The 23,426-nt window shown below is 44.4% G+C and overlaps 1 protein-coding gene across 6 annotated transcripts in view; it reads left to right on the top strand.

Moving 5' to 3' along the window:
* The window catches only part of kdm6ba (lysine (K)-specific demethylase 6B, a), a 109,470-nt gene that overhangs the window by 55,547 nt on the left and 30,497 nt on the right, over positions 1-23,426 (top strand). The window contains exon 1 of one of the 6 annotated variants that reach the window (XM_085451603.1): positions 2,371-2,545. The exons of the other annotated variants lie outside the window; for them this stretch is intronic. The gene's annotated coding sequence lies outside the window, so the exon portion shown is untranslated. Of the gene's footprint in view, positions 1-2,370; positions 2,546-23,426 lie in introns of those variants that run through there. 6 annotated transcript variants of the gene reach the window in all.

Raw genomic sequence — 23,426 nt, 5'->3', positions numbered from 1 at the left:
TCAGTGACTCAGATTCATTGCGGTTAAAAACTATGAAGAATTAGGCCAAGTCGTCATAAAATGGGAATTATTCTTTAGGTTCAAATTTTGCACAAAAAACACCCCCAAAAGTTTAGAAGGTGGAAACTGATTAATTTAATTCAAAATAAATCCCAAAGTCTGTAAACGCAGGTCGGGTTGTTTCTTAATCTGGACATTATTGTTCTCACTAAGCCTTGTGTTGGTCTCTGTTCCCCACTGCGCAAAGTGACGTCACAGTGACATCTTTAATAAGTCATTTTTGGACGTACAATTTTGGTCCACTGAATGGGTTGCTTTGTAACGCCAGATGACGTTGTTTTTTAGTGTCTACTGAATGTCTAGTGTTGACATGAGTAGGTCCTCCGTGTACACGGTATTTATAATCCAAACGCGTCGTTGTAGACGTCCTTTCATTGTCCAACTTCAACGTATTTTAGACGTCATGCTATAGACGCTGTAGTACCATGCTTCCAGAGAGTGGAGGACATGTTTTCTGTACAGAAACAGTCATGAGTGAAGGAATGCAGGAAGGCAGAGTGATCAGCAGACACCTCCAAGATGGCGCCAGGCTCCTGACGCTAAAACAAAACTGAGCAGCTGCTCGGTGGCTTTGGAGCAGAAATGTTCCCAGTGTCTTACAGGCAGTTTGCAAAATGTGGGCATCGACAAAGACCATAGAGCAGATAGTCAAGTTCAAACATTCATACTTGAACAACCCGTGCATCGCAACTTCTCTCAGTCCAGCTACCGATCACAGCCAAATTCGCTTTCTCTTACAAAGCTCTTCACAATAAAACACTATACTCGTAAAAATAAACCATATATAATGCAAATGCTTTTTTAATCTTGTTAAACACATTGTACGTCTTTGAAAAGGAATTCCAAATGTTTTCTAAATACTTTAACCATTATTATTTTACATTTCAGCATGGATTTCAATGTTTTTATTATCTCAACACATTTTAAGAAATGACTTTTTTAACCTGGTTACAAACAAATAAGCTGATTCGTTGAAATAAATAAACCAATTAAGGAAAAACAGGAAAATGTGAAATAACAAAAAAAAACCCCACATGTACTGAATAAAGTAGGCTAACGCATAATAAATCATGTTTGCTTATAAATAATCCTTATTCATATGTATTGTGTTGATAACGACAATGTTGCTATTCATCATATATCTATTATATATATTAAATTATGTAAATTTGATGCTGCAAAGTTCAAATGTTGAACGTCAGTCACATTGACGTCCAGGTTGGGTCATGGTCAAGAATTGGCCGAGGACCGATGGACCCAATATAGACACGATCTGCACGTCTATCCGACGTCCAATGTTTAAGTGGGTCATCACCGGCTTCTCACATCTGTTGGTCGTGAAGATTTTTGGTGTTAATCGATTCACATCTGCATGGCAGCAGCATCAGAGTTTTATAAACCACTGCCAGTTTTCTACATCTGTATTGATTATATATTTTTTAATCATTAGTGCGTCTACTGTAGGTCAATGCACGTCTCCATCAGGCTTACATCACATTAATGAAGAAGAGAAATCGAGGTGGAGAGCGAGCACGGAGGCTCCTTCTGCTCTCCAATCCCATCTGCTTGACACAGAGGGAGGGAGGGAGAGAAACAGAGAGAGCGGTGGTAGACGAATGAGAACGAGGCCAGATCAGGCTGAGGGAGGGATGGGGGGTGAGGGGGGGTAGAAAGGGGGGAGGTGCTGTTTAGAGAAAGGCAGGGAGTGAAAAAAAAAAAAATCAGAGGGAGGCAGGCTGGGGGGTTGGGCTCCGAGCTTGTGCATGTGAGAGAGAGAGAGGGAGAGAGAGAGAAAGCAGCCGAATGTGTGTTATATATGTATGTGTGTGCGTGTTTGTGCGCACATGTGTGTGTGTGTGTGTGTGTGCGCTCGCTCTGTTCCTTTCCTTTCTTTGTTTGACTACTGAGTGGGGGAAAAAAGCGAGACAGAATATAGAAAGATAGAGAGAGAGGGTGAGGAAGAGGAACACAGACCGAGGAGAAGAGCAGGATCTAAAAGCAGTGTCACTTTTATTTTATTTAGAGAAGAAAAAGAAGAAGAAAGACAAAGAGGATTTCTGTTTTGGTGTCTTTTCCCCCCCTTCAGTTCTTCCTTTGCAGGCTGTAGAATAAGAAATATACATATATATATACACAACAGCAACAACAACACTGCACTGAATGCTTTTGACAACAGTGTCATATTCAGGAGCAGTGAGTGTTTTGTGTGTTGGCTCAGTGCGCGTGTGTGCGCTGAGGAGGTGGGGGGAAGCAGCCTGTGCAGTTTAAAGGGAAAATACAAGGCACGCACAAAGCTGGGAGCACAGGCAGGCAAGACAGCAGGAAAGGCGAGGGAAGGGAAGGTAGTGGGAATCTGCTGAGCTGGCTGACGCTCTAACCGACAAGCTGCTTTTGGAATTTTTTTTATTTTTTTATTTTTTTTTATTTTTACACCACCGATCCAGCCCTGGGTCTCCCCTCTGTGCTCGGCCTGGACCCGGCCACGGTAAGGCGAGCTTCCTATCCGCAAACCTCTCAGCTGTTTGACCACTGCCGCTCTGCAGACAAAAGCAGGAGAAAGTTGCTCTGTGTGTGCGTTTGTGTGTGTGCAGATGGAGAGGAGCTAAAGCTAAAGGCTGAAGCTAAGGCTGAAAGGCGTGAGGAATACAGCACAAAGGGAGCTTGTGTGCTCCAGCTGGGGCCGTGTGTGTGTGTGTGTGTACGCTTTTGTGGACGGCCGTGAGTGTTTATGTCTCGCGGTGTACCCAAACTTTTGCATGTAAGGGATGCCCCCAAAATAGACAAGCACTGAACAACTAAGCCCCCTCCTTTTTCTTTTCTCTCTCTCTTTTTTGAATTAGGATTTGTGCTGCTCTGGCTGATTGTGTGTAGAGTTAAGGCTTCTGTCATAATAGCCATCATATGGCAGTTCTTGGTGCTTTTCATGCAAGCAAATATTCTGAAATCAAACTATTGCTGGGAAGCAGAAGAAACCCAGTAAGAAGTCTCTTAAAGCTCCCAGCATGCTGGTTTTTAAACCAGCGGTTCGGTTCACAGCAGGGTGATCTAAATGCTCCAGGAGGATGTGCAGCCAGCTGGCTCACAAAAAAACACAAAAGTAGGGTTTTGTTTTTTTCTACTTGTGTCTTTTTAAAAAAAAAATCGTCTTCATCCTTCCTCCTCTCCTCTCTTGAGTTTCTTTTCTCCTTCTTTCCTCTTTCCTCTTCACTCCATGCTGATTTAAATGCCAGCTTTGCACAAAGGCTTTCTCTATTTCTTGCACATTCTTCTGCTTTTTTTCAGTGCTTTCCTTTTTCTTGCACTTTCTGACTTCATCTCTCTGTCATGATATTGGCAGGTGACTGTGCTGGAACATGGATCTTGTGACTTTACCGCTCAGGCACCGGGTGAATGCCTGTCTCTTCTGCACACGCAGATGCCGACTCCCATTATTAGTTTTTCAACACACACAGCTCACTAATACAAAGTGTGCGCCGTCCTGTCAAGTGTGTTGTGGTCTGGTCGTGGTGGTGGGGTTTTGGTCTGCTCTGGTCTTCTGGTTAGCACTTGCTTTTTAAAATGAGTGTGTGTTTGTGTGTGCGTGTTTATGTGCACGCTCCTCAGTGTAAGCGTGTGAGAAACTCGACACTTGCGCCGGCGTCTGCCTGGAGCTAATATTGGTGTCACTATGTGACTTTGTGTGCATTTGTGTGAGTGTGTATTGGCGTGTCGGTCCCTGTCCTAATTAAGTCCTTGCCCCCCTGCGTTCAAACCAATACAAACATTCCTAGAATAAAAGCCTGACTAGAAAGACATCTCACGCGTCCCACTGTAAACTGATCCCTCCAGTTCTCCCACTCACACACGTGAGCGTCCGGGTCTGCACATGCGCACACACACATTTCCACACACAAGGCAAAAAAAAATCTCTGTTACTATTTTATTTGCTGCCCCCACCCTTCCTGTTTTCCCTGGGGAATTTCCTCCTTTCTCTCTCTTTTTTTCATTAGTCCAGTGGAAGTAGAACATCTTCTGCTCTGACATTTCTTTCCTTTTATCTTTTGTTTTTCCTACATTTTATTCATTTTTTTTATATCCACCACTTCCTGTCCAGCTGTCATTATCCTGTAGTGGCGTGCCAGGCATGGTTCAGCCAGGGACGCCTGCTGTGGACTGGGATACATCATAGCTGCACACTCTCTATCCCACATAGCCTTGCCCAAATAGGAAATATTGTATACAGGACGCAGCCAGTACTAATGCTGCGCTAATCTGTTTATACTGTGCTGCTGGTTCCCATAGAGAGAACAGAGTATGCTGTATTAGCAGAGATAGATCTGACATTAGAGCTGGGCAGAACTGATTAAGATAAGGTCACAGAGTTGAGTTGCTGCGTGTTAGGTTTCAGGTGTTATATTAGAACAAAGACATTAAATAATGGAATGTGAGCAGTGAAGGAGCAGAAAGGAAAAGCAATGAATTTGAGTTGGTTTTTTTGCATTCTTGCATTTTAAAACAGCTCATATTTTTCATCATATGAAACCAAATACTACTTTCCAGGAAAACCTAATAAAAAGTTAACATAGGTTTAAAACAATAAATGTAGTGTGCACCACAGGTACAGGGCTTTTAAATAAACATAGCATAGTGATGTCCCCACACAGATTCCTTACAGTTTACCTTCATGACGGCTGCAGTTGTATTTTTTTGCCCTGCAGGAACAGTTTTGCATAGTCATTAGTCGGTGGGAGGGGCTGACCCTGCCCAGCTGCGAGTGGACGTGTGTTTTCCCAATGCAGATAAAATACGGGGATGAGGCCTGTGATGACTGTTGACTCTGGAGCTGTCTGTGTAGCAACAAGCCATTTCCTGCACTGAGAGCCATTAGGACGCCACCCAACTCCCCCCCCCCCCTCTCGTCTGTCACCCACCATGTTCCTGTGTTCCTCTGCAGATGTGCACATACGTAAACACACATATACACGATGGATGGGTGGGAGTGGGGGGGGTGCTGTGTTTTTGCGCCTGAAATTGTGTGTGTACATGTGCTGCTCTCCTCTTTACCCCCTCCTCAGCCCCAGGGCAGTCCCCCATGGCTGAAGAAAAGGGGTGGGTTGGAGGGGGGTCGGGGGATTGCACATTCATTGGAATGGAGGTTGAGATAGCAGTGGGGAGGAGGTGGGGTGGGTTTGGGGGGGTTGTAAGAGTGATTGAGTGTGTTGCCTGGCGAAGAAAAAAAGGGGGGGGCAGAAAGAAGAGGGGAAAAGCCCCCTCCCCCCTCGTGTTTAAAGAACTGGAGGGGGAAAGGGGGGAGGAGAAGGAGAGGAGCAGACAGACAAGATAGGAGATTCAGGGGTGGAGGTGAGGGGAGGACGGGTGGATGGCTGGCGCCGTGGCTGGCTTGCGTTTGCGGAGAGAGGGGCTGGGCTATTAACAGCTCGTGTTCAAGTAATAGTTTGAGACGCTTTGATGTTCATAATTGTCTGTTTGCTCCTGGAGCTGATCCAATGAGCTGACAGCTCAACGCGGTGACGCTTTCGAGTCATCGCTGCAGTTCTGGACAAAACTGAGAAGACAAAAGTGGTTCTGAGCTCATGTGTGCAGAATATAGCGTCAAACAGTGATTAAGCCAAATGCTGGCTTAATCTAGACCGGTTCATTCATATGTTGCTTGGACATTAATTGTAGTTTGTTTAAAAAAATGATATGTGTTTGATTTGGAAAGAATCAGGCTTTGGTGAGCTGTGCGTGTATAGTGGTACCAGCTGTCTTTGTGCTGTTTCCAAAGCAAGGTGCAATTTGGTGTGTTAAATAGTACATGTACCATGAGTGAACTCTACTTTCACAACTGTCATGTGTTCAAAGAGCATTTTTTTTATTGATTCGTGTTTTTTTTAATTTGTTTTTCGGCTACATGAGCTAGTGCTATGCTTCTTCTTTAATTGCAGTAGTTATATATATTCCAGAGTTTGTTAAAACACAAAGGGATAAGGCTTAGGTGACTAATTCTATTATGCGGGGGTCAAAGGGCTCAAGAAGATTAGCTTTGGCCTTGGTGCTAATGCGTACCACGGTAACTAGCCTGCATAAGATGCTGTTTGATTAGCCGAGTGCGAGACAAAAGGCAGAGAAGCTGGGCAGGTTGAGGGAAGGTTAGGAGCACGTACTCGACTTCTTATTTGCACAGATAGGTTTGGCTCTGAGCTGCAGCCTGTGACGCTCGAGAGAGAGAAACGAATTAGAAAGAGAGAAAAGAAAAGGGGAGCACAGATGAAGAGATGTCTGGGACGGTGAAAGAAAAGTAGCCATGCTGAGACATTGAGAATACACACACGCACGCACGCACGCACACACACACACACACACACACACACACACACACACACACACACACACACCCATTGGCAGGAGTAGTGTGCTGAGTGTGCACATGGTTTCTTTGTGTAGAGGAGAGGGGCCAGGGTTTGTTGATTTTAAGATAATGACTTCCAGTTGTTTCAGTCAGGAGAGGGCTCTGTCACTACAACTAGAGAAACCCCAAATCCATAAAACACACACAGGCACACAGAGAGTGTGTGAGTGACTGGCACAGGTGTGTGTGCATCTAAAGCACAACTCTTTGGCCCGTGGTTGATTTTATTGCTGCTTTATAAAGGTCAACGGTGGAACTGTGCGTATGTTTACAGCATCTCTTGCATAATATGCATGGATGGTTGTAGACTGTTAAACTGTGCTAGCTCAGTAATAATGGGCACTGCACTTCTTTATAGGTCATGATACAATGGGAGGGATCACAGAGAGGCTAAGCAACACCAAAGAATGAGTTTTACAATAAACAGCAGTCAGCTGCATGTTGTACCAAGTACATCTAATGATAAGCAAGTATTTGTTCCTTCTGCTGTATTGCTTGTATTGCTTGTTAGCATCTTATGTGATGACGTTGTGTGCACTCTGAGGCGTATCCTGCTGTTGCACTGTGAATAGCAGCAGCTACTACATGGCTGGAATTAGAGCAGGGCGATATGGCCAAAAATATTTATCACGATATATATTTCAAAATTTGCGATAACGATATAACCGACGATATAATTGATGCGAGACAAAATACAACTCCACAACATTACTAGCGCAAAAAGACAACCTTCCATTTATTTTCACTTAAACAAGAAGCTGGTTTTTATGTACATTAAAGCTTTATAAAAATGCAACAGTGCAAATGCAAATTCCTTGCTGAAAGTTTAACCAAAAGGCATTTCCAGTAGAAATGGGCTGACATATCCTGAGCATAACCATGTATAATATCCACTGAAGTTAAAAAGAGGTGCTTTGCAACATTAAACTGCAGTGTGCAGTACGCATTTTTCGGACCATAAGGTGCACGGGATTATAAGGCACATTAAGCGAAACAAAGCAGTCAGATAAATCAAACTTTATTAAACTCATTCTTCTTGCTTCCTCCACTTCTGTACCATTGATTCATTAATGTTGAATTCTCTGGCAGCTGCTCTATTCCCATGTTGCTGCAGTATATTAATGACTAACCTCGTATTGTGGATGGATTATCTCAGTTGTTCTCCTGACTGAAGTTTGGTCCGTTTACAGCATCCTGCCATGCGATTGCATTTGTCTCTAACCATGAAGAACCTTCACGTTAACTTTTATAAGTGGAAAAGTGTTAGTGTTCGTCCTCCAGCTTCACTGTTTATGTTATGCTAACATAGCTGTGTCGCTAGCGATCACGTAGCACATCATTATATACCAGCTAGCCCAACATCAGTAACCCTACAAACGTCACTGCTGTTTAGTTTCCCGTCTTCATTTATGTTGGAAGTGATAGCAGAGCTGTACGTTTGAATTTTTTCAGAAATCTCTCAGTCAGAACATGCAATATCATGCTTAGGTAACTAGCGAAACTAGCGAGCTAACTTCCGCTAGCTTCCTGCTAACTTCTAACTCCGTTAAATGTAATAACTTTTGTTTTCATGGATGCCTGGAAGTTAAACTTCATAGTTACACCTGGTAAAGCAGCAATGCTGATCGTTTTATTAAAGATGAAAGAATTTAGACAGTTTTTAACTCTAAGTGATGCTGCAGTGTTGTTTGACTTGAAGCATACGGAGTTTAGGACCCAGATTACTCCCAGATTTAAGAGCATCTTAGTCCGACAAATATGACAATAACAACGGCCGCTTGCATGTTCTGCAAAAAAATGTGCTTTGTTGTGTATCTGATGGACAAACACCAAACCACATCACGGAAGTTGCACCATTTTTACAAACCAATTCTGGTTCATCTGTTTCACTCAACAATCGGCCATGTGCGTATGAAAACAAAGGCACTGCGCACGCGCGTTTTACTCCCATTCTATCGCGATATTTCATTTTCCTATCGTTGCCTAACATTATACCGGTATTACCGTGAACGGTATAATATGGCCCAGCCCTAGCTGGAATGTAAACTGCACACACACAGAAGGAATCTATAATGCAACTGCATAAACACACAAACGCACAGCAGCTGGGCCAGTGCCGCGTGCATTTACTGCACCCTGTAATTGCATGCGACAGGATGCTCTTTGAAGGTTCCTGCTCTCGGGCTGTCCTCTTTGTGTTTTCACCGTATTTGTTTATCTGCGGCGCTTCGCACCAAGCGATGTAGTCCTGCGCAGCTTCTCATTACGCGTTTGCGTGAATTTGCTTGTATACTCACGTCTGCCTCTCGGCTTTGGGGAACGCATGAGAGCGCCAGTCCTTGGAGCCGCACTCGAGAGCGGTGGCCCAGAGTCAGAAAAAGGGGGTTTGCGTGCAGGATATGTGTTTAACTTCTGCTGCTAATGATGCAAGAACGGAATGCAGTGTTTAGTCCCGCACCGGTTTTGCTGTTTGATTAATGAGTCGAGGTTTGTCATACTACATCAGATTTTTACTGCATAACGCGCTAACTCAAAGCTTGTATAACCTTAAATGAGCTACTTGTGCATTCAGTGCAAGGAAGAGAGGCACGGGGGTTCCATTACCCTCATTATCTCTCTTCATCACATTCGTGAGCGGTGGCTTTGCAGACGGGGTGTTGGTTTTAACTGGTATTTGTAGTACTAGCATCGTGTGACACTTGAATGTCTCTTTCATTACGGGAAGATTTTGCCATAATTGGAGTCTTTAATTGGAATATTACAAGCGTGCGTAAAAATCACGCCTGTAAAACGTGCATGTGCACATGAACAGTAGCACCGGTGACCCCACAGTGACCTCGATTGATCCAGCTGATTGAAAGTAATGCATTAACCTGATTATGTCTCTAAGCAGTCAGAGGACCATTATTAGGAGAAGGAAGTTGAAGATCTGTGTGTGTGTGCGACTGGAGGCTCTGGCAGGTATAATTACCTGTTGGTAAGGAAGGCTGAGTTCAGCTTTCTTTTTCTTTCCTATTACCTTCCCTGTCATTCCTCCTTCTATTCTTTTGCTTCTTTTAAATCCTTCCACTACTTTTTCCTCTTCTTCTAATTTATCCTCCTGAAATTTTTTTTTAAAACAAACTCTGGGTCCAGTTGTTCCCCCGAACAGCCTTTCTCTCACCGCTCTTTCTCTCTCACACATGTGCGGCGTCGCCTGTCTCTTTAACCTAGTTCCACACTGAACCCTGACCTCCTCCCACTTGTGTAACGTCTGTGATAACTGTGCTTTTGTGTGCCCCGCAATGTTTCTCGCTCCACTTCTTCTCAATGCGTGATTCAAAAGTCACAGCTGAGCATGCTGGAGTCACTCTTTTTTGTTTTTCTAGTAAGATTTAGCTTTCGTGTTTGTAACTTCATTAGCCTCATTCTGCATGTGTGATTGACTTTCTTTGTTTTAACTGTTCTGCAGACTTGTGTGTGAAATCAAAACTGTGGTCTGTTGCTCAGTGTTTATGAGGAGATCTGTGTCTCTGCGTGAGTGTGTCTGGAGGGCAGCGGGTACGCTGTGACCTTTATGGGTCTGTGTGTGTGTGTGTGTTTGCCCCCAGACTAGTAATATGATCTGCCTTGAAGTCTGGTCCTTCCTCCTTCCTTGCTCTGTCTGCACCCTCCCTCACCTCCCTCCAATATCTTTTCTGTCCATTCACAGCCTTTTCCCATCTTTCATTAATCCTCCCCTCGCCTTTCCTTCATCTCAACCCTAACCTTGTAAATCTTTAGTAATTTAAAACCCTAAAACCCAATCGTCTACACCCCATCCGCTTGCATTTTGGCAGTTTTCTATCAGTCTCTCACACACACTGTGATCAGATGGCTTTGATTGCAGAGATCAGAGGAGAGAGAAGGAGGTAGCTGTGTGCGCGCGTTTGGACATTATAATTGATTTTCTCTGTTGTTCTCTTTTGTTCGACTGGTGTTAGATGCATGACAGTAAGCTGCACATTTGCCTGCACTGTACTGCAGCGATACCATATAGTGTGGATTGTCTGCGTGTGGGTTGGGTGGGGCAGGGTGATGGAGGAGGTCATGAGACAGGCTGAGTCTGTCCCACAGGATTTCTATCAGGGATGTATAGAATTACATGCTTCACTGTGTGTGCTTGGGCTTCTCTCTGCATGTTTTTCCTCTCTGTGCCGAAGGTAGCAGAGCTGCAAATAGGAAATAAAAACCTGTGACCTTAAATGCATTCAGATGTATAGAAAATCCTCAGGTCATAAGTTCAAGTGGCTTTGGGAGTTCAGAATCCTTTAATAAGAGATGGCTAACAAATTAAAAACTCCTACACTCATCCGCTGATGGGCATAGGCCGACGTGTAGGTGGTTTTAATATACTGTGCTTCCCTTCTTACGCAGAGTTTGAGGCTAAACAAGTCCTCCGCCCTCCCGCTGCCTGCCAAATATTCTCCCACAAATTGTTTCTGTCTGCTCTCTTCAGTTTCAGGCTCAGGCGACTCTTCCAATCAAATTCCTGCTTTTAACGCTTCCTGGGTGCAGCAGTGTGGTGTTTGAGCGGTGGTGTCCACTGCATGTGTCCTGTGCTCTGTGGCCATATGGTAGCTACATTAGCCCACAGTGTAAACACAGCTGGCTGCCTCCTGTGGCTGCTCGGGTGAACAGCAGTCTGCCTGCAGATATGGAAAGCTCTAATAGGAGGATCACATACACAGCTGCTGTATTAATATGGCTATGGGCCACACTTGGATTCATGGCTGTATTTGTGAGGTAGATTAGCGTTGCTATTGCCGCCTGATATCTATTATTGACATTCAGCTAGTCATCAAAAGTCGCTACTCAGGTTTCAGGTTGATGAGTGAAATACTGTGGAGTGTTTTTCCAAATATTCAAAACTGCATGGACTGAAAAATATCTTTAAATTATAAGTCACAGATGGTGGATTCTGTAACTTAGTGCGCTCTATTTCTGGGTTTCTTTTAACAAAGGGTAACATATATATGGCAGTCTGAGTAAGAGGCACAAAGGGAGAGATAAGAAAGAAAAGAGCTGGGGACTGAACACTGCACATCATAAATAAAATGTCAGAAACACTAGTGCATGCTAGCCATTGCTCAGGGTAGCGTGAAATCTGCTCTCGCCCCCTCCTTTCTTATCTTCCCTCACTATCGCACTCCCTCTCTCACTCTTTGTGCATATGTGTGTGCATGTAATTGAGGTGTGTGACCTTGCTGTAGGCCTGGCAGGTGTACGGCAAGGGAAGAGACAAATAAGGAAGGGAGGGGGGGTGCAGGGTGAAGGGATGGATGGAAAACTGTGCCACTGTGCCTGCCCGCTTGTGCATAAATGCATGTGTTTGGCATATATGTTGTGTAGTGGAAAGAAAAGGCAGTAATTGCGTGTTTGTGTGGGTGGAAACACACATTCTTCAGCTGTAAGGTCCTTTGCATGCGACTTGGAAATGAGTTCATGTGCACGGGTGTGTGGGCGCATGTTATTGTGCAGACGAGACGGCATATATAATTCTCTATAGGTTGCAGTCTGTGCTTTGCATTGAGGTGGCTGCATTTTTTAAGCATCCCTGTCAAATTGGAATATGTCACTATAATTAGTCTAAAATAAGTAGGCAAATGGAGGAGATGATTGACAGCTTTTGTTTTTCAGAATTTATATTACTATCATTAAGACTACATTTCCTATACACCCAGTCGCTTCCTGCCACAAAGATGTGGATGAATGTTGTTTATTCTGACATCCTGTCTCTCCCTGTTGAAAGTGAACACTATGGTTTTTTTTACCATCATTAATACACTTTCCTCTCACTCTCTCACCTGGTGACACACATTATGAAAAATGTCACAGTAATGTTAGTGTTAACCATCCTCATAACACAAACCTAAACATAATTTGATTATTTTAGAGCCTGTTGGCCAAATTTCATATTAATAAAGAAAAGAAATTATTTAAAAAGTTGGCAACTCGGTTTAAAAAAAATCCTTTCATGGTTTGTGTTCGGTGCTTTCAGATATGTTCTTCCCTTGTTGTTGGGCAGCGTAAAGGCATGCGCATGTGATGACATGTATGACAGACGGTGCTTTACATTAACATTCACACTTGGAGTCCCACATGTCAGACGACTGGATGGAGTCTTCCTTTCTGACATGCAGCAGAGAAGCAGGAAATACTTCCTGTCGGCCACGTTTTCACTCGTGGAACTGAGTGGAGCGCGCACGACTCGGGACACGCGACAACCACTCACTAGCTGTAAACTATTACCAGCACCGTCGTATCTAAAACAATATTGTGCTAAATAGCTCTCATTCTCATGCGCACCTACGTTGTGTAACGCCTGTGTTTGAAAATGACCAGCGGCTGGCAGAACCTCGTCGGCTTCACAGTTGCAGCAGTGACAGGTGCTTCAAATTTCGTGTAAAACGTTAATTCCGAGCTCTCATACTCAAACATTATAGGCTCTGATTATTTGGTGCTTCTGCCTTTTTTTCTTGTTGTTATGGTTTTCATCTCTATACGATACCTGCCATCATCTTCTCCTCACCGTCGAGTGGAAACAGTACAGTGGCACTGAGCTCTCACAGATACTCATCGCCTCTTCTTCTTCCTCCCCTCCTCTCTCGCTCAGTACCCTCCTCCCCCCACCCACTGCTCTCTGCACAGTAGCTCAGTGCATCTGTGTCATGTCACTGGGTTCTAGCGTCCCAGAGTAACCCCCCTCACCCCCACCCTCCCGTACCAGTGCAGTCTCTCTCACTGTCCCCCCCTCTCTCTCTCTCTCTCTCTCTCTGTCCTTGTGTGGCTCAGAGTGTCATCCCTGATCTCTTCATCTTCTCTCTCCCTCCAGCCTCACTCCTCGCCTCTCTGCTTTTTCCTAAAGAAGTCTCCTCCTCTCTCTGTCATCCTCTCTTTCTCTATATTTAATGTGTGTCACTCTTTTAATCTCTTCCTCTCCCCTTAGCCTGTCATGCAGCACAAACATAGAGAGCACACACACCACTGCTCCCTCTCTCTGTCCTTCTCTCTTGCTCATGAAGCATACACAAACATAAAACTGTCTCGGTGCATACATTAATAGATCCAAGCTCCTTAGCTGACTGCTGCATGCATAATCTATCGGCTCATACAGATTGTGAACAGTGCACTTGTGAAGCTGTGCGTGTGGGGGTGTTTGAGGCCCTAGGCTCCTCCCTCCAGAGAGAGCGAGGGAGGGAGCGAGACAGGTGTGGACCAGATTGAGTTCCGCCTCATTTCCTCTGCCCTGTGCAGCTGGTCAAGGACACACATTTAGACGCGCAGACGCTTTCGCACAAGCGCGCGTTCGTTATAAGAACAGGGGACACGCACGCTGCGCGCTACTTCGACAAAAGATGGAGAAGGCTCAGCCGCAGAGTTAGACTGAGCGAAGCGTGCGCGCTGGGAGTGTTCACGAGGCCATCTGCACTTGAATTCCTGTGGAAGAGGATTACAGCAATGATTACAGCCCGACTGGTCGAGCATTTCCATGGTGACACTGACAGCCCATTGCAAAGTCACTCAAGTCCTTTCCCCTGCATTTCATATTCACAGTGTACCTATGCAGTGCTACACCAACCATTATTTATAGCTGTCTTTGGTTATTTATGGCGACGTGACAGTGCTCGATGGCAGTCCCTTTATCATGCTAGTGTTAACAGTGGAGGGACATTATGATGGTGACGCTCTGATGAAAATGCACGCTTAACAACACTCATCGCTGACTTCAGCAGGTCTGATCCCAGTGCACAGCTTTATGGGACTCGGGAGAGATGATCATTTGGCATTAAAAAAAATGATCCCGCTCCAACATCATTCCCAAATGTCATTTTTCACTTTTACTTCAGGCAGTTAGCCGATGTGTTTTAAGTGCTGCTGACTAAGATTCAGCTCCTACATTAACAATATTACAAAACATCAGTGCTAAAGAGTGTGAAGGATATCCAAGTGAATTGCTTTTTTTGATAGATTCAAATAGTTCAAACAAAAAGTTCAAGTTTCTGGAAGCTCCTCAGCTAATCGCTGACCTGACTGCAGTGGCAATGACTGCTATTCCAAGGCTTCAGGAGCAGGCGGTGTAGCAAATATCTGGGTCATTGTTTGCAAATGCAGAGCATTTTTAAAAAGCTGATAAAAATGTAGTTTATTATCTGATGTTTTCCTAAAGGACCGTTTACCTGCATGCAAAGAAAACCTGCTTAAACGTGATTGTTCAGTAGGCTGCAAAAAGAAAACAGAACACTAACGGTACCAAAAACCTTGTCCCTTGTCTATCCAGATATCTATTATTCTTTGTCTTTACTACGTTGGGGATATTACACAGTGATGTGTGACAGGTAAACCTGAAAAGGACGACCACTTAGGTGCACATGCACCTTTTGTCTGTGGCGTCTGTATTTGTATTTAGTATTTAGTATTTATTTATTTATTGTCATTGTCAAGAACAATGAAATTGCGTTTGGGGCTTCCATACAACCCAAAAAAAAGAAGAAAATAATAAATACCCCTTAAAACCCAAGTGTACATATTTAACCCAGTGTGACTCCAATGCAATAAGACAATCCTTAGCAATAATGTTCGTAGAAATTCAGACAAAGACCTGAGAAACATGACAAAATACAACAATGCAACCCATTCAATATTATTGTACTGTGAGATATGATATCAGATATGATAGTTATCTATTTAAGAAAGAGGGGGGGGGGGGGGCAGGAGGGGGAAGAGAATAAAGATATGATGCACCAATGCAGACCAGTTCATTGCTATTAAGAAGTTGGATATGGTTATTGTCCGTGAGAGGGGGGCAGAGAGTTCAGGAGCCTCACAGCCTGTGGATACAGGCTGTTGGCCAGTCTGGATGTTCTGGCCTGTATAGACCTGTACCTTCTCCCTGAGGGCAGCAGATGGAAAAGGTGGCGCGCAGGGTGATGTTGGTCCCGCAGGATACTGTGCACCCTCCTCAGACAGCGAGTGGGGAAGATATTACTGATCTCTGGCAGACTTGTTCCAATAATTCTGCCAGCTTCTTTCACCACCCGCTGGAGTGCTTGCTGATCGGCCTTGGTGCAGCTGGGGAACCACACTAGAAATCCATACGTCAGAACGCTGCTGATGGCACAGTTGTAGAAGTTCAACATCAGAGATCTGGGAATGTGTGCGCTCCGCAGTCTTCTCAGGTAGTAGAGGCGCTGTTGGGCCTTCCGTGCAACTGAGGTGATATGGTTGCCCCAGGACAGGTCCTCGGTCACAGTTACCCCCAAGAATTTAAAACTGCTCACCCTCTCCACCGCCTCACTGCCAATGAAGAGAGGCAGATGGTTGTTATGACCCCTCTTCCGGAAATCTACAATGATCTCCTTGGTCTTTTTGGTGTTTAAGACCAAGTTATTGTCGTGGCACCATGACTCTAGTTGTTGCACCTCTGTCCTATAGTTTGTCTCATCATTGTTGGATATAAGTCCGAGCACTGTGGTGTCATCTGCAAACTTAACAATGAGATTGGACGCGCAGGAGGAAATACAGTCATGGGTGAAGAGAGTGTATAGCAGAGGGCTCAGAACACACCCCTGAGGGGCACCGGTGTTGACCACAAGGGTGGAAGAGGTGTTCTTACCCACTCTGACACTCTGTCTACGGTTAGTGAGGAAGTCCACAATCCAGTTGCACAGAGAGGAGTTAAGTCCCAGTTGGTGGAGTTTGGGACGGAGTTTGTATGGCCGGATGGTATTAAAAGCCGAGCTGTAGTCTACAAAGAGGAGCCGTGCATAGGTGTTCCTGTGTTCCAAGTGCTTCAGTAATGTGTGCAGCACTGTGGCGATCGCATCCTCGGTTGACCGGTTCTCCCTGTATGCAAACTGGTGCGAGTCCAGGGATGGTGGAAAAGCAGCTCTGATGTAGAAAAGCAGCTTTGAAGATCTTTTGTGTGACATTTCTTGGTGACTACAGATGAAATTCTGTGTGTGTGTGTGTGTGTGTGTGTGTGTGTGTGTGTGTGTGTGTGTGTGTGTCTGTCTGTGTGTCTGCATGTGTGCGCCTGCCTGCTGTGGCGCCTGACCAAGACAGGAAGCAAGGGGTCACTGTGTCTGGAGGAAAGCCAAGCAAGCCTCTGTCCCATTTCAATACCCAGACACTGATAATTTGCCTTTAAGAATGCAGCCTTTAAAAGGAGACAAAGAGGAGCGGGAGTTCTGGCGTATAACTTATCGGGATGTATGTTTACATGCTGGATAAAGGAGCTGACTGCTTGTCATATTGCAACTACAATATTGAGAGATTTGTGTGTGTGCGTCTCTGTTTGTGTGTGTAGGTGAGTGTGTGTGTGTGTGGTCCTGTGAAGATTGCACAAGCCACCATGTGGGGATCACATGTGCCGCAGTTGGATAAAGAAGTCTTTGTGAGCAGAAGCATTGCTGATGTCAGACACATTCACTCATGTGCACACACTGACCTTATATACATGCAGTATACATAGTAACTAGGGGTGCAACGATATTCGTATCGATATTGAACCGTTCGATACAGTGCTTTCGGTTCGGTACGCATATGTGTCGAACAATACAAAATTTGTAATTTATTTTATCAACTTTCCTTCTGACGATGCTGTCTGTGTTGAGCGCTCAGTGAATCTGCGTTCGACTGCTCCGCCTAGGGTCGACAGTGCAGCCTAGGCGGAGTAGTCAAACGCAGATTCACTGAGCGCTCAACACAGACAGCATCGTCAGAAGGAAGAGCGCAGGGAAAGCTAGCGAGACAGAAGTTAAGCTCCCCTTGTAACATGGACCTCCCCCATGGACCACCCTCATTCAGATCTGGCCTTTGGAATTATTTTGGTTTTCATGTGACGTATGACCCTGAAGGTAAGCGAGTCATGGACTAAAGTAAAACAGTATGTTGGATGTGCCATGCAATGCTCAATTACATGGGTGGGAACTAGTGTGTTAGCGCAGTTAGCTCGTTAACATGTTGGCCGTCTAGCCCCATGCACGGGGCGATCGGCGGTAGCTCGTTAACGGAGATTTGCCGTGCTGTGGCGTTAAGGTCATTTCAACGAGATTAACCTGAAAGCACTAGTGGGAACACAACGAATATGACTGCACATTTACGCCGACATCATCCTAGTGCAAAGACAAGTGGAAGCAGAAAAAAAACAAGCAAGCATGCTACTAACTTTAGCCGAGTCATTTAGACAGCTGTTTAATATGCTGCTGAGAATATAGCCCAGAAGAAGCGGATAGTATAGCTTTTATTTTGGAAAGAGACATTTCTCTGTAATAAACTCTCTTTTCCAAAGATGAGTGATTCCTCAATCAGATACAGGGCTTGCAATATCGCTAGCCCGACGTCCTGGAGCTAGCGATCTTTTCAGTCGGGGTACCAAAATCTATCTCTGCCCTGCCCGTCGGGCTATTGTAGGAAGGAAAAATATATGTCAATGCTTTTGCATTCTTTCAGAAATGTAGCTGGGTAATTATGTCATTGGCATCGTGATCCACTGTCAATATGTGACATATTGAAGTCGCGTTTGAATTTGCGCTTGTTTTTTTGCTTTCACTTTGCAATCGTGCGAACTGTGTATAGAGAGCGACAGCACTGATCTGTGAGTGATGATAATTTGTGCACCAATTCCTCTGACATCGTCTTATTAATCGTTAGCTTACTATGCAAACATGACAAGTGAAATCTCCCGCAGCAAGCTTAAACATGTGAGAGGTTGATCGCGCAGAGAATCGCTGAGCTTATGTGAGTGCGGCAGGATATATATTTCACTACGATGACCTGGATGACTGAGAACCTTCACAGACAGATATATATTTTAGTTCTGCTGAGCCAAATAAGACAGGTCAGGGTGAAGAAGTGACAGCCAAAGAAAAGCTTACCACAAAACGGAGAAGTTATGACAAATCAGACTATAAGGCAAAAAGAAAGTGCAGCTTTATGGTTTCATGGACAAAAGAATTTCTGTGGCTGCAATATGACGAGCTAAATAACCAGGGCTGCACATAAGTGATCCGCAGGTGCGTATTCGCTGTCAAAATAAAAAACACGCACAAGGGTTAGGGTTAAATTTAAAAACTGTACTTTTGAGTTAAAATATATATTTATAATTTTAATAAATGACAAATTAAAAAGGCATGAACATTTTTTTTGTATCGAAAAAATATCGAACCGTGACACCAAAGTATCGAACCGAACCGAACCGTGAATTTTGTGTATCGTTGCACCCCTAATAGTAACCTATGCAAACACACTCTCCTGCTCCTTCATATTATTTACCATTCCTGCCTTTCAGTCTACTCCTAAAACTACACAGTTTGGCTGGTTGCAAATTTTTTTATTGCATTGCTATGAAACCATAATGGTTGAGAGCGAACACACGCACAGTGGCGTGTTTATAAAGACCTGAGTCAGTCTTTTTGGTATGTGACGGTTAACTTAAATGTTATTGAGCAACTGGATAGTACAGTTTAGCACCTCTGCTCAAGTATGTGGGCTTGGCAGGGCTTGCCTGACAGCTCTCCAGCTTTGCCTCAAACCTATATTAAAACAGCTCAGGAGAGCATAAGAGTGCGTCCAGAGCTTACGACCTTATAGTCACATACATCATCCATGTAATCGAAGTAACATAAATGTCATAATCTGATTGGGTGTCGCATGCTTTCCAGTTTGTGCTGCTGTTCACTGCAGTGTACCAGCTACACCTCCGTCCTTTAGACACTTTAAATGGACTTGAAGCCTGTTTAACAGGAATGACTATTTGTCCTTGGTGCCTGCAGCTGTTGATAGAAATTGCCCATCTTGTAACACACACAGAGGTGTCGTTGTCATAACTAATTTGAATCATTTACCACTTTCATCAAAGACATCCTTTTCTTTTCTTCTCCTTCTGCAGTTTTTTATTTTGTTGGGACGCCACGGGCCACATTTCTCAGACGGTGTGTTTCTCAGTTTGAAGCGAGTTTAAACACGCCGTCTGCCTGCTCCTCTCCATTTTAGTACTGTTGTTGTTGTTGAGCTACCAGAAGTGTGTCAGTATGCACACTTAGGTATTCAGAGGCTGCAGGTGCATTGCCAAACACAGTGAAACGGTGGAATGTCGTAATGTTCAGTGATCGGCACAACCAACCTCTTCATCCCTGTGATGACCCTGTTTAGTGAGAGCTGTAGAGTATAGCCTGTGCGCACAACCTGTGAATTACAGAGGTGGTTTGTAGGCAGCTGACTAGAGAACAGTTTCAAAACACACAGGAAAGTAATGATTAGTATAAAGTTTGATGAACTGATGCAACCTTGAATAGCTGTGAATGTAACAGTTAGTTTTATTAAATCTCCACATTTAATGTCCTTTTATCCTTATTACGCCCCTCTGTAGCCCCTAATCTCTTTGCCGTGGCAGCGCAAGAGTGTTCAGCTGTTGTTAATTCACCACACCTGGTGGGAAGGCACACTAGTCTATGTCTTAGTGGTAGCATTATTATGTAATTTCAAATAAAACCGCTTCTTTGTGACATTCTGGTGTTAGTCTCCATATTTATGTTGCAGCTTTTGAGCCGGGTTGTAACATAAATGGGGGCTAATCCGGGATTTGGACCTCTTGCACTGTACTTCTCTTAGTTTTTACTATTCTTTTAGGTTTGGGAGATCAAGGACTAGGTTTGTCGTAACAATCCTTTTTTCCCAGTTGCAGCAGTAGGCAACCCACTAATTTCTTACTCCTGCTTAGCCCCAAACATCTCAAGGGCGGGTGTTTATTTTCGGATCTTTGTGTCCGCCCTTATGTACGTGGGATTCTGAGTTTTTCTTTTTTTTCCGAGATAAAGTTGACGAGTCAGGTTTTCAGGGCTTATCAGCAAAGCTGTGTTTTATTTTGAAGGACTGACGTCATAAGACTGTGCCGGCGTCAGAGTTTGCACTTTGAATGCCGTCTACAGCTGTGAGGGACACGCTCTGCTTGGCTGCTCTGGTGTGGTTTGCTTGTGTGTGTGTGTGTGAAAGAGAGGGAGAGAAGAAAAAGAAGGACAGTGAGGGTTAAAAAAAAGGCCCAGTGTTAAAAGGGTTATATTCATCAAACACCAATTTGCACATGCTTGCTCAAACTGCTCACAAAAACACAGACTCTCTTTCAGTCTTTCTCACACACACACACGTAATTGCACTCTTCACAGGTCTTAATTTTGGCAGCAGCCACAGTCAGGCTGCCTTCATTAGCGTCTGTCTAGACACAATTTATTACCAACTGTTCACTCTTGTTCTTTCGCCTTCTCTCCGCGTTTGTCTCGCTGCTGCTGGATATTCAGACGGTCTCCGGGTGTGTGTCTGCGAGTGTGGTGAGGCTCTAGTCGGTGAATCTGTCTGTCACCCCTTCTTCATGTGGGTGTCATTTTCCTGCTTTGTCCCCAAAGAGGAAGTCAGACTGTCTGCCTTGTCTGTCACTTCTATCCACCCGTGTGGGAGTCAGAGTGGGTGTGCTGGTTTGTGAGCCAGGCTCGGTTTTTGACCATGACCTTTTACTAAAGCCGTATGGTAGAAGTTCACCGAGCCAAACATCCCCAACCGCAGCCAACCTGACACTCCTCCTCACTCTCTGTGGCTCTGCCAGCTCTGGCCTCGCAAACAGGCAAATGAAACAGAAAACAGACTTTATGGCTCTGTCGTCTATGCACACAGAAAGCCGGTTCATTGGCTAGAACAGGTCTCTCCACACCAACTCAGTACAGAAGACTGAGTCTGAAAGTTTTGACCTACCAACTGAATCAGAAAAAACCCCCACTGTGATGTATGTTCCTCACTGTAGCTTGTTAACCAGGCAGTGTGAACAATACAACTCCACTGCAAATTATCCTTATCTACCCGTATCCTGATCCTCACGCACGCACACTCAGGATGTGGTGTGACAACATTCCTGGAGATATGAAGTTGTTCACAGAACAATATGTTCTTGCTTATGATTAGCTCTTTGATGTGTGTGTGTCCCAATCAGGGCTGACTTTATAGGATTTGCCCACATGCTGGTGGCTTTGCTAAAGGTCATTTTAAGGATATGACTTTCTTTTTTGAAACGCACAACAACGAGAAGCACAGCGAGCAAATGGCTGTAGAGAGATGCACAGCAGACAGGCAATCTAGACGGAAAGACACTGGTGAAGATAACCCTGTCATTTAGCACCACTCCTGCAGCAACCTGCTGTTTTATATGTGTGTGTGTGTGTGTGTGGGTATGGGTATGAAGCTTGCTGCCCTAACTTGAAAAGACCTCTGATTCACGGGTGACTAAGTACTGGAGCAACTCCAGCAAGGCTACTATACTCACGCCATACAGGCTCGCACATGCTGAGGGTTGTGTGTGTGTGTGTGTTTGCCAGTAGGTGAATGTGCTAGTGTGGTTAATGTGATTATGCTGTGTGCAAAGTCGATAGGTACTGCATCAAGTAGGAAGAAATGCAGGTATCAGCTTGTGCACACACGTGGATTTGCAGGAACTGGACAAGTGTGTGGTTACTTTATTGCACTTAATTGCTGTATATGGATAGAAATGTGTGTGTATGTGGGTGTGTGGACATCGTAAACATACTGTATGTGTGTGTTTTGCAGGTGGAACACTTAGATGTGGAGCCTTTGAACCTGATGTTTCTAAGACGAGAGCTCTTTAGACAGTTTTTAGAAAGGTGCCGTTTACTCAGTGACCTAATGATCTCATTGGTTTTCCACCATCTGACCTCATGTTTTGATTGGACCATTTTTGTAGCATCTATATTTCATGTCAGAACTGTTCGGATGCTTGCTCATATTCTGGAGCTGGTCACCTAAAATAATAAAAATGCTAAATGCCTTATTAACGTATTCAGCAAATTTGGCTTTTTGCTATTTCATCTTTTCACTGCACCATTAGCAACATGCTAACAGCACAGTGCTGTGTTGGTGTTGAGGCCAGACACTAACCTCTCTCTCTACCTATGCCTGTCAAACCAGCCCTGCTTCATTTCCTTTCTCACCTGTCTTTGTTTTTTTCCTTCTATTTTCTCTTGTCATGACTAGAGGCCATTTACTCGATCTCCTGCCACCCTCCCGTGCCCATCTGCGTCTTCATTTCTGCTGCTCTCCGCCTCTGAGCAAAGTCTGTTGCTTCACCCCTCTGTCTCTCTTCTCTGTGCTGGTTAATGTCAAAGGAAGATACTCCCACTGGTTAACCTTTACAGACAAAAGATAAGCATCGCTTTCTAGCCCGCTCTATCTCTCACTCTATCTCTTGCAACTTGGCCTGTTTTCTTTCACTTTGTGTCAGACTTAATCTGTCATCGTTTCAATTTAAATATGTTGATTAAATGTGCGGTTTACTCCTTTTTGTTATTTTGTCTTGCCTCCTTCCTGTCTTTAATCATCTCTTTCTCACATCTGCCCCCTCTTCCCCCTCACATGTAATATCAGTACAAAATCAAATGATTATATGAAAGGTTGTGACATTTTTTGTATATGTCATGAAAGACAGTCTATTCTTGCAACTATTCAGCCTGCAAGTCAAGCAGGCTTGTGTGGTTTTTTTTAAGGTGGCACTACTAAAAAAAAAAACTAAATTGTTGCTGATCTACCTACATATACACACACACACACACACACACACACAGCTGTTCCACCTTTACACTGGAGCCAGCTGTGGCTCCTGAGGGGAGTTCGCCCTTTGACCTTGAGTTCAAAGGTTTGGGGGCCTTAGCCACCAGCCTCTGCAAGATCAGGCTGAGCCAGCTGTTTTTTGCTGCACAAGCTGCTCTAGGCAATGTATACTACGTTGGTTCAGCGTGGACGTGCTCAGCAGGGAAACATATGGAAGCTGAAATGTGTGGGCGTGTTATGTGTTGCAGCCCTGCAGGTAGAATATCAGAGTGTGAGGAAGAACGATTGCAAAGGTGGAGAAAGAAAGTGAGATTTATTGGACTGTAAGTTTTTTGCACACATTGATCAA

This window comes from Copadichromis virginalis, linkage group LG3 (genome assembly GCF_057382275.1).
Source record: "Copadichromis virginalis isolate Kocher_CV1m ecotype Utaka linkage group LG3, C_Virginalis_male_GT1.1, whole genome shotgun sequence".
Taxonomy (NCBI): domain Eukaryota; kingdom Metazoa; phylum Chordata; class Actinopteri; order Cichliformes; family Cichlidae; genus Copadichromis; species Copadichromis virginalis.
Note: the sequence above shows the minus strand (reverse complement) of the source record. Positions and strands in the feature narration are given on the sequence as shown.